Here is a 12,120-nt window from a genome sequence, read left to right on the forward strand (position 1 = left end):
GATGTTTTCTTGCTCTATATCGTACCCCGGCATGCCCTCCAATTCCTCTAATTACAAGATTAAAGAGGATGGGCGATAGAGGGTCCCCCTGTTTAACACCTCTCTGGAGGGAAATGTTTATGTTACCATTTGGGTGTGTTATGGAGGTCTCCACACCCTCGTAGGAGCTTGCCACAAGGTCCAAAAAGCATTTGGGTAAGCCCTTTTTAGCAATGGCAGGACCTATGGCTTCGTGGGGAATAGTGTCGAAGGCTTTGGATATGTCGAGCTGCACATCTATCCCGCCATTCGCACTTTTTATTCTCCCCACAAGCTCCAGTAAAATATTCACGTTTGCGAAGCAGCCCGCCTCCGCAACGAATCCCTTCTGCCTGGGATTTTGATGCACCACCACCCTCAGCCGTTGATCGATTATCCCCCAAAAGAGGCGACTGAGAAGGGAACTGATGGTGATGGGACGATAGTTGGTCGCTTTAGTCCCATCTTTCCCTTCCTTAGGAATAAGGGTGGTGCGATTATGGCTCCAGGCAGATGGTGGATTTCCCGAGATAAGTATAAGGTTAAATAGAGCGCATAATAGTTTCTGGGCTGGCCCACTGCCCAGAGCATCGACCCTGATGCCATCGGGTCCGGGGGCAGTGGATCTCTTCATCCTCTCCACCCTCCTGCATACCTCGTCCTGGGTAATAGCTCCCAGAAACAAGCTCGGGTCAATAGTTTCTGGGGGTGGAACAGGAGTTGGTAGCCGCAGGCGGGGCTTGGTGCTCCACATACTTTGATATAACAATTTGATATCTTCTCTGTTTAGTTGAGCACCATTCTGGGCTGTGTAGTCAGTGCCCAGTCTAACATGTTTAGCTAAAAGCCCAGGAGATTTCCTGAAGAGATCCTGCGCTCTGGCGTACTTGTATCTTTTCTCAGCACGATTTTTATTTTTGCCCCGTCTTTCTTTTTGTTTGGGCCGACTGAGGGAAGCTTCAGAGGATGTTTTCCTGCCCAAGGATCCCAGGACGGCGGAATATAGACAGTCGATTGTATCACGGGAGCAGCACGTACTGGCTGCCCCCCTGATACCACTAATCACGCTCGCAACATCCTTAGGGACATCCTTAGTGTTGTAACCGTCCTTTCACTCCAAACTCTCCATCAGGACGCCCGGCTGGTTACAAGGGGTTTTGTGTTGGGTTTCGTTTTGGTAGCTCAGGGCATGGACTCTTGCCTTCAAGGAATATACGGGTTGGTGAAGAGGGGTTTCGGGATCAACTTGCGAGGCAGTGGAATAAGAGGGGATGTCGTTCAATTATAAATTGTGTATTCGTTCACTTTCATCAGGCACGTTTATTAATTTCGTACTTTCCCTCGCCGAGTGCAGGACTACTCGCCGCCGAGACTAAAGCGTAAGTGAGTTTTTGGAAGCCCCTTGCTGGACGCACACCGCGTTCAGCAAGACTCCCCCAAGACTTTTGAATCTCAAGAGAGTGTTCTCATTGGCTGAGTGGTTCATCACCCTAACCTTACAAATTTGCCGCCGATAGCTTAATTTAAACCCATTGGTGGTTATTGACGTGATTTATCCTAAGTCTTCTAACGGCTAAAACACATCTGGAAGAGCTTACTCATCCCACCAAGTCGAGCCACCGATCATAAAATCACCCATTCATACAGTCACGTAGATGGTGCCAGGCAGTCGCCCGGTGGAACAAACAAGTCTCCCAAGATGTGGCCCGAACTAGCGATACTAACCGTCAACTCCGGAAAATTCAATACAACTTGATTATAAATTCCGATTAAGGAAGGCGCTACCGAAACAAAACTAACTTAGGCCCCTTTCCTTGCGTATAACTGGAGTAATCGCCAAAAGTCCAGTCTAAGTCCATCTCCGGCCTGCCTGCTCGAGAATCGAACTCAGAGTGGGCTGTCACAGTGTCAAGGGCCAGGAAAGATGCCATCAGTCCCTCTTTCCACGAAACTACAAAATCGTGGCTCTGATGGCCTGCGGATGGGCTGCTGATGGACCGCAGTCATCCACTTTGGCCAGATGAGCTGCTAAGGGAGTGCAGTCATCATTGCTCTTTTGTTGAACTGCAGGTGGGATGCAGTCCCTCAATCCATGGGAAGGCTGATGATAGGCCGCAGATAGAATGCGGTCTGCTTCCTCCTTATGCTGCTGAGCTGCTAATAAAGGGCAGTCTCTGGATTCTTCTATCGGCTGTTGAACTGCACTCATAGTGCAGTCATCCCTCAATTCATTGGTCACCTGTTGGTAGACTGCAGGTGAAATCCAGTCGTCCTCTCCAAGTTGTTCTACTGCTGGTGGAGTGCAGTCTCTAGATTCATCGGCCAGCTGTTCCAGCCCAGTTTCCCCACCAAGGGCGGCTTCATCGTCACTAGCTGGAGGATCATTTAATGATGTCCCTTCACAAGGGCTGGCCATGGAGGACTCATACGCCAACCCTTGGTCTGCAGGAAATGCCTCCCTAAGTCTTTCTTCTCTTTTAGCTTTATAGGTTGGTTGACAGCGCTTGTCCCTAAACTGCTTGGCAGTCTTAGTTGTAATAATCTCCGCCATACGCATCGCAATGCGCGGGACATCCCTCAACGTTACCTCGAGATCAAGCATTGCCTCAGTTTCTTCTCGAGAGAAGACTCTCCCAGGCCTCACAGGTGTAATATTGGGCCGGGTAACTGAGGCAAGCCTCTCAGCAGGTAGCGGGTAGAGGGTAGCGGTGGCGCTTGTGTTGACTCAACCCAACCGCTGTTTCAAAAGACTCCTTACATAGGGAGCATTTATATTGCTTAACTTCATTTGGGCCAGTGCACTTAGGTATATGGCACTGGGCTGCACGTTTTCCAACATATTCTTTGCCGCACTTAGTGCATTGGAAAACTAGATTGAGTGATGAGTGCTTCTCCTTATGATGGAGAAGATCATCACTCAAACTAAGTGCGACATAGCTCCCCTTGGCACTACGGAGACAAATAGTGCAAGTATGTGATTTAAAGGGGAGCTTAACCAAATACGTGTCCTTGTCAACGCCGTCGTCATTAGAGACCCCCTGTCGTGGCCGAGGCCTACGACGAAGAGCGGGGCCGTTCTCTTCGAAGTCCGAGGCACTTCTATCTGCATTGAAAGCCAAAGTATTAACCTCCTAGGCGGCTAACCCGGGTGGAGATTCCTCCGCTATTCCTAGGTGCCCGAAGATAGTTGTCGAGCACCAACTTCCCACGTGGTAACCCGTAATTGTGATATCGTAAATGGTGGAAGGCTTATCACATTTCGCCAACCATCATGAATTAGAGATTACGCCACCATCCCTGGGAACGGGAAAGCTGTTGTTGGAAAATCAGCTCAAGCGGGACCCCAATCTGGGGGTGGAACGTAGCCGCACTAGTATTGTGCGTTTCCAGGAAAGGCCTCGTGGAGGCGTCCACTCGACCTTAGTCGACCCGCCGCCGAGGGAACCACCCACGACTCGCACCACTCTTCGTTTACAAATAAAAGTTTCTAATACTACGTGTACAACATGTACTCTCTAAAATTGTACTGCAAGTACAACCACCAAAACAAATGAAGGTGGGAGATTTAGAGATAGTTAACAGCAATTAAAAGATCTGTACTTGTACGAATTAAAATTGTACACATGTACAACCACCAAAACAAATGAAGGTGTATGATAAAATCGTACAACATGTACAACAGTACAAACGCCAAACAAAGGCGTATAACTTAAAACTAGGATAACAAATTTTAACAAAATTTAACAATGGCGGTGTAAAGGGCCGCATAAAACTTTAAAATAAATAACAATTAAATGAAAGACATAGACATTAGTACTGATGATAATAATTATAGTGGCTGTAAAGGGCCAAATTAAAAGATTTTTAGTTCACGTATTAGCCAAATTGTAAATTAACATTAACATTCAAATTTATACGAAGAGTGGGCTATGCTTAACGAGGGTCGAACTCCTGACCCTCACCTACTGCATAGCTGGGGAACCTACACTGGTTAGGAGAGGTTACAACCCCCAGATATGAGCAGGTTGTCTGCCCATGTGGCTAGAGGGGTTCAGCGATCATAATCCATGAACGCATGGTAGAGCTCAATAGAGCTTCTGAGCGCCATAATCGAAACCGTCATTTGATGGCTTTTGTTAATGCCCAGCTTATTGAGGCATTTTATAGTGTTAGCCGGCATGGCCCCCTCTAGTCCCCACCACAATGGGCAAGACTTCAGCAGTCGGGACATTACGTTCCCGTTGCATCGCTGACAGAAGTAGGCCGTATTTATCTTTCTTTTCCTTCATTGCGAGTTTAAGGTACTCCCCGTCCTCATAGCGGACAGTCACGTCGACCACAAAGACCCCAGACTGGTTCTTCACGACCAAGTCGGGTTTGAGTTTCCCTTTTTCGCTCTGGAGTTCCGGCTCTTTGGTTACTTCTGCAGTTTTGTCATTTGACATTATCTTGTCCATAATGAGGTCCCTAATCTCAGTATGGCGACGAATGACTGCCGCTTTGGTGTGTATACACTCACCTAAAATGTGGGCCAGTGTCTCCTTCCTGGCTCCGCATTTGCGGCACGAAACATCCGTCTGCGGCACAGCTCTGTTTAAACTCGTTCTATTACCTGCATTTGTAACGCTGTGATGAAGCGACATGGCTTCAGTAGTGTGGGGTTATAGAAAATAGAGTTCCCCACTCTATCGCCAACAAACGATTTCACCGAGCGACCCTGTGCAATTAAATCAGACCATCCCTGGAGCTCCTCTTTCATCATGCGGTTTTTGCGTTTACGTAAGTCACCTTGTGTGTAAGGATAAGGTAATCTTACTGATGTCGCCAGCCGATGGACATTTGCAGTCGAACTGGCGCATCCTAAGAGGGCTTTTATAGCGGGGTCGCTCGAGTTAGAGAATTTAAGTCAGGTCCCAAGACTTATCCTGGTGACCAGTTCCTCCAGCTTAGGAAAACCTAGGCCCCCATCTCCCTTGCCGCAATATATCAGTCCATACAGACACTTGCAAGCAAGTGCATAAATTGCTTGATTGCTACCCGCAGCTCCTGGTCCATCCTCCTCAAGATGGAGACAGCTGGGACGGCTAACACCAGCTGATGCAGGTAGTGGGGCACTAGGTGCTTTTGTAGAAGGCAAAGCTTCTGACGAGGCTTCAGGGGTAACTTTCTTAGCCTCGAGAGTGTATTAGTCAGGTTCGTATGAACAAGATTAACGTCTATACCGCTCCAAGGCGAGTATTTCACTCCCAAATAGGTTAGGTTTTCACCAGCCTGTATACTGGGCAACCTTTCACCATACCGTTCCATGCCAGGATCTACCAGACCCCAGGAGTCTTTGAGCTTTCTAATTCCAAATGCTAAGCTCTTACTGGTGGATATAGACATCCCCAGTGCACCGAGATATTCGACGGTGCGGTCTAGTAAGTCTTGAGCCTTCGGGGCGTCGGATGCAATAAGAAATAGATCATCCGCGAAGGCAAGACAAGAAATATTATCATTGATTTCATAGCCTGGCATGGCCTCCAGATCCTCCAACAAAGCCTCCATAACCAGGTTGAAAAGGATTGGTGATAGAGGGTCCCCCTGTTTGACACCTCTCTGGAGGGAGATCTTAATGTCACCATTGGGGTGTGAGATGGAGGTCTCAACCCCTTCATAGGAGCTCACCACTAGGTCCACAAAGAATTTCGGAATGCCCTTCCTGGCAAGGGCCGGACCTAGGGCTTCGTGAGGAACAGTATCAAAAGCTTTTGAGACATCCAACTGGATAGCAACGCCTCCGCTGTTGGATTTCATCCTCCTCACTAGCTCCGTCAATATCTGAACATTAGCGAAGCAACCCGCCTCCGCTACGAACCCTTTCTGTCTAGGGTTCTGCCGCACCACTGACCTCAATCTCTGATCCATGATTCCCCAGAAGACACGACTAAGGAGGGAACAAATAGTTATCGGACGGTAGTCCGACACCTTAGTTTGGTCTTTCCCTTCTTTGGGGATGAGCGTAGTGCGATTCTGGCTCCAAGCTGTTGGTAGGTAGCCAGTTATGAGGATCAGATTATAAAAAGCACCTAGCACTTTTTGACTGGCCGAAGTGGCCAGTGCGCCCATTTTTATTCCATCAGGGCCTGGAGCGGTCGACCTCTTTATCCTGCCAACCCGTAAGCGCACCTCTTCGGGTTTCAAGGCTCCCAGGAACATGTCCAATGAAATTGTTTCCTGGGGAGCGACAGGATCAGTTAGACGTAGACAAGGCTTGGTTCCCCAGAAGCTGTCATAGAGGAGTTTTATTTCTCCCCGATCTAACTCCGCTCTCGTTTGGGCTATATGGTCTGTGCCCATTCTTACATGTTTTGCAAGGAGACCAGGATTTTTATCATAGAGGTCTCTGGTCCTTGCATACGTATATCTCTTTTGAGCCCTTTTTCGTGACTTGCCATTGCTGGCTTTGGGCCTTGATCGACCGGAGGCGGTACTGGGTGTGGCCTTCGATCCCAAGTACTCCAGGACAATCAAATAAATCTCATTCATCGTTTCCTGTGAACGACAGAGATCGGTTGCCTGCATTATTTTCTTAATTACCTCCGCTGCATCCTTAGGGCACTCATTGGTTTCCCAGGCCAAGAGTGATGCGACAAGCCCTTCTCTCCACTCAGCCTCAGCATTAATATCATTGTGGGAGTGGACTGCGGACGAGTCATTACTCGCTCGATCCTGGATTACTTCTCTCTCAGTAAATTGGTCAACGCCACTCAGGCTAGCCATGAAAGGTTGGGAAACCTCCACTGGTTCGCCTATCAAGGGGTTCGGGCCCTCTTCCCGTTCCTCTTCCTCAATCACCTGGGAGAGGTCACCAGTCTGTCCCAGGCATCCAGCGACAACCGCCGGTGTCTCAATAGACATCCGGCACCCCCTCCTAGTAAGCATATTTGGAGGGGGTCTATTTTCAGTGGGAACCTCTGTAACAGGATAACGTGCCGATCTTATGGCGATATAACGAGGTTTGCTTAGCCGTTTTTGTCTCCATCAGCTTTGCCATTTTCATAGCTATAAATTTGTCTCCTTTAAGAGACTCCTCCAGTTATAACATTGTCTCGATTTCTTCAGCAGAGAAAACGAGCCCTGCCCTGACGGGCAGTTCAGGCCGGGATACTGGAGCTAACCTCTCGGCGTTCCTTTCGAGAGGATGGCAATGTCGCTTATGCTGACTGAGACCATTTTATCATACACCTTCATTTGTTTTGGTGGTTGTACATGTGTACAATTTTAATTCGTACAAGTACAGATCTTTTAATTGCTGTTAACTATCTCTAAATCTCCCACCTTCATTTGTTTTGGTGGTTGTACTTGCAGTACAATTTTAGAGAGTACATGTTGTACACGTAGTATTAGAAACTTTTATTTGTAAACGAAGAGTGGTGCGAGTCGTGGGTGGTTCCCTCGGCGGCGGGTCGACTAAGGTCGAGTGGACGCCTCCACGAGGCCTTTCCTGGAAACGCACAATAGAGAGATTCATAGTTACTCCCGCCGTTTACCCGCGCTTGCTTGAATTTCTTCATTTTGACATTCAGAGCACGGCGGAAATCACATTGCGTCAGCACCCGCTAGGGCCCTCGCAATGCTTTGTTTTAATTAGACAGTCAGATTCCCCGAGTCCGTGGTAACAGGGAGATTAATTCATTTAATCAAAATGGTTTAAAATTGGTCTAAATATAGTTTAGGAAACATCATGAAGTGGAGTTATTTTACAAAAGCATATCAAGCAAACACTCCACTAGATGTTGGTATCTCAGGAGTTGAACTCTGCACGTGGCTATTGATCCGGTGGCCGTAGCTGTTCCGACTGTCGGTAACAAAAACATCCGACATTGACAGTTAAATAAATCGTATTCCCTATTTGGGGGATTTGAACTTTACCTGCATTGAAACGTCTGGACGCAATCCAAAGACAAACTCCGACAACTGTCGCTTTTCGAGGTGTATGTTGTAGGCTTCTTGAACCACTAAGATGCGTGAGGAGGATAGTGTTTTCTTTGCCAAAGTGCAGGACCCCTTACAATTTTTCAAAAAGTGAATTTGTGTTTATGAATAAACCTCAAATCATATTTAATTTATATATTTTTTTCCACTTGTATAATTTCCACTCCCCCCTTCTTCTTTCATTGCGTGCTGCCAGATGCCGATCGTTTGATGACTGAATGTGCACAAGGGCTGTTCCGATCACCAAACACAACTGGAACGTTACCCACTGGGTGGCTCCTCTGAACGGCCAGGGGTACCACTGGCAGTGTTAACATGAAAGACGTGCAACCGACAAGCCTGAGGCTTGACGGGAATCACACACAAGACCCAACAACTGTGTTAATCTCAATGTCTTTGTTATGTCTACACCCTTTAAGCGACTCCACAATACGAAGTTAAATGCCGAAAGTGAGAAATGGGTCACGTTCGTGCAGCCGTGAAGGCTGTCATCACCCCTTTGTAGCTTCTGGCGCAATCAAAATGTCTGTTGGCGGCCTCCATTCGTGTAAGACTGCGTTTTTCATTTGACGCCCCCCCCCCCTCGTCCACGTCGACAATTAGGTGGATTATGCCCATATTTCCCGCAATAAGACACTGGACGTCCGTCTGTTCTCGGCGCATTTGACGGTCGTCACCATCCCTCGGTCCCGACGCCGCACCCCCTCCTTCGAAATTCTGGCTGTCTTCCAGCCCTGGACGAGTCCGACACCATATCTCCTTTTCCAGAATTTCGACAATCGGTCCGGTAGGAGCTTGTCCAACTTAAATCCCTTCCGCCTCGGGGTTGCTGGCCATACCCACGGTCATTACGGCCTCCCGGTTATGTTGCATTGGTTTCTCTGCTGTGGATTCCAGCGGCTGCCTCTTACGGCAAACACTTCCTGCTTACCACCCGGGCATCCCTCAAAGTACCCTCTTCATATTTCTCAGCTTGGGTGGCTACTGCTGCCATATTTAATGCCTTGTCTATAGTGTCTGGCATCTGCATCCTGACGTTTTCCTGGAACCCCTGCTAAGCCATGTATGCTGCTAAAACGTCTTTTTCTGCGCGCTCTTTTGGAGTATCTCCCTGTTTTGAATCGTCCGCTGACAGATTTCTAAGGCGATCGAGATACGTCCCTCGAATGCGTCTCCCTCCGTTTGTTCTCTGAGAATTAAGTGCAGTCAGGGTCGCGAAGACGCCTGTCGATATACTGCATCCTGCATATTTGGTTCCTTCCCCAACTCTGGATGCCTCTGTATCTGGGATAAGCACGTGTTGTCCATTAAACGGCCTGAATGGCGAAAGACGCGGAGGGGTGCGGTGTGTGCTAATCCCCCATTGGTGTTCCTCCCAACCCTAGCGAAATGAAACACTTGTAACGGTTGGTAATTAATACCTCATATTACAATGAAAAGTAGTAAGTAAGTAAGGAATGGGAAGCCTCATTCGCTGTTGTCTTCAAATCACAAGTTTAGAACTGTCCTTGCAAGCTAGGCTGAGGAAACAGATCATTTCGTAACTTGCAACAAAGCGATACCCGTCACATCTGAAATTAATTGCGTATCTTGATTGATGATTTGTACATCACTTAAGTGCAATTTCGAATACTAAGCTACGTTAAAATGTGCGTTTTGGGGTTCCTCTTGCATGGGCCACCACGCGGAAAATCACGATTTACGAAAATAAAGTGTACAATTCCAGAAATCAGATTTATTGGTGACATTTGAGGTTCTGAAGGTGGTGAAGACGTAGCTTAGTCATCGCACTGTTGAGCCGTGTATGGCTCAAGACTCGATCGTACCGGGGAAGTCGTCGTGCTCTCTTGACAGGGGGCGTTTGTGAGGTGTAGAATTATGGCAGTGATACTGGCAGCTATTGTTAGAACCGACGTCCCAATCCCCACCCAAAGGCGGAACATCTCCATGTAGGCATCCCCGAAAGTCCGGAATGTGTTACAATAGTTTTGATCGGTGTCTCTAACTTATTGTTCTCCAGTTTTACTTTATTACTTGTTTTCTCTCAAAACAGACATATTCCAAGGTTATGGGTGGGATTACGTCTTTATTAGTGCGACTTACTTGTCGGATCGCTTGTGCCTGAATTAAAACTTGATGTCCATAACCTGAATAAGGTTTCAGGAATGTAAATTTGCCTAACCCGTTAGTGGTTACGTCTACGGGATCGGGTTCTGGACAAATAATTGTCGTGCGTTTGGCGTATGGTGCTACATACAAGCAAACGTTATCTAATAGTCGTGTCCACAATGTCTCCTATTCAATGATTCTTTAAGTGCGAGATTCTGGAATACTAGAACTGAATTGCAAAAGTCTTACTTCACAGTCTGCAACTGAATTGAAAATCTTGCTTACTCACTCGAAGTTCTGAATGACGGGTATAATATTGTCTCGTTTTGTCTGTCGGTACAAATTCCTGTTCAGGTCGAATGAATGTGAACTTAGCAGTCAACACGTTTATCCTATTGGGGAAAGGGTGCACGTGATATACATCGCTTAAATGAGAACACGAATGACAGACACGAATAAGTGTATTGGATAAACACATCAAAATCCATTACGCTAAGAATCTCAGTGGTAAGGGGGGGGGGATTGGTCTCTTGGAAAATCGTTCTTGATCTGTTCTGGTGAAATTAATTGAGGCTGTAATATTCCTCTATGCGCGTGCAATTGATATTTTCTTCAAAGGCTCTGTCTAACTGTAATGCGTGTTCCCGTATCGTGATTGACAATGATGTATGTCCTAGAACTGTATTTAATTGTCCGTTTTCCTATCTCTGACAGTCCGTTTGCAGGAATCTGTTCATTGCGAGGTTCGTCGTTCAAGGTTCGGTTTACTGCCTTTATTGCATTCTTAACGAAAAGTATCTTCTCCTTTGAAAGCCCTAAAAGTTAATTAACCTGTTCCTGCTCTGAGTAATATTTTTCATCCTGTTCGTCCAACGTTCCGAACAACGTATGTGATAATGTCCCTATGCTCCAAATAAGCTTCTCTTAGAACGGTCTGAATTCGAAACTCGTTGGGTCAGTTCTGATAACGTATCTTACTTAATTTTCTGTGTACATGCTTGATCGAGTACCTGTATTTTGTTAAATTCACCCAATCTGAACGTCCGTGTGTTTGACGAAACTCTATAGTGAACTTGGCATATTTTCTAACGCTTTCGAAATTTTCATCAGCACGAGTTACTATTTTCCAAACGTAACTGGACAGTCTGGTCCTCTCCGAGGTGTTCGCAGTAAAGACTTGGCGATTCTGGAATATGTTGGATTGTGAGATCTAGCGTCTCTGCTGCCGTGATGATCATTGACCCCATCTGTAAATCACAAAGAATGGCTTGATTCTATTTGCATGTACTGCGGTTTGTTTGGATCTCCGAAGTCGTAAGGTAACATTTACCCCGTGTATCTCTCTTATTGCATATGAGCCTAATTTCTTAGAATGACTTTCCCGCGGACTGATACTGTAACAAAACCTTGAACTTGGGTACACGTATGTCTGCCTGTCGTAATAATCCTTACTCCTAGCTTTTGCGACTTCCAACGTCTCCTTGGGCTACTGTGTAACTGTTTTGCAATCTGTGCTTCAACTCCTGAACGTGGCCATCCAACGCGTAGTTAACAGCTCCCGGCGGCTTCTATAGATGGCCCGGTAAGTTGTCAACAGGCTGCCTCGGCCTCCCTTTCGGCCGTTTTCCTTTCGACTCGGATGGTACTGTCACACGCTCCGAGCCGAGTCGACTTTCTCGCATCTTGTCTGCGATCGGCTCGATTCCATGCCTTCCATGGCGGTCAGCTCGTGTTTGGCCGGAGATTCATCTGAGCACCACGATAATGTTTGTGAATGAGCCCATCGCTGCAGGACGTGACCTGCGCCTGAAGTGTAGCGCCAGGTAAAGGCCTCGCTTGGCGCGTGTTTCGTCTCTGCGTGAGTGAAGTCTAGGAGTCTCGTTCCAGCGAGAGATTCTTTGGGTTAATTACTAGTTCTTCTCGATCTCGTCAAGGATGAGGGAAGAGTATCCTCGTATTGTTACCCTGTCCAAGGTTAAATAGAAATGTCACTTCTGAATGTGGACTATATGTTGC

The sequence above is a fragment of the Zootermopsis nevadensis genome, unplaced genomic scaffold, assembly GCF_977971745.1.
Source record: "Zootermopsis nevadensis isolate Lab colony 2312 unplaced genomic scaffold, Znev_1.0 Znev_ptg000007l, whole genome shotgun sequence".
In the NCBI taxonomy this organism is placed as follows: Eukaryota; Metazoa; Arthropoda; class Insecta; order Blattodea; family Termopsidae; genus Zootermopsis; species Zootermopsis nevadensis.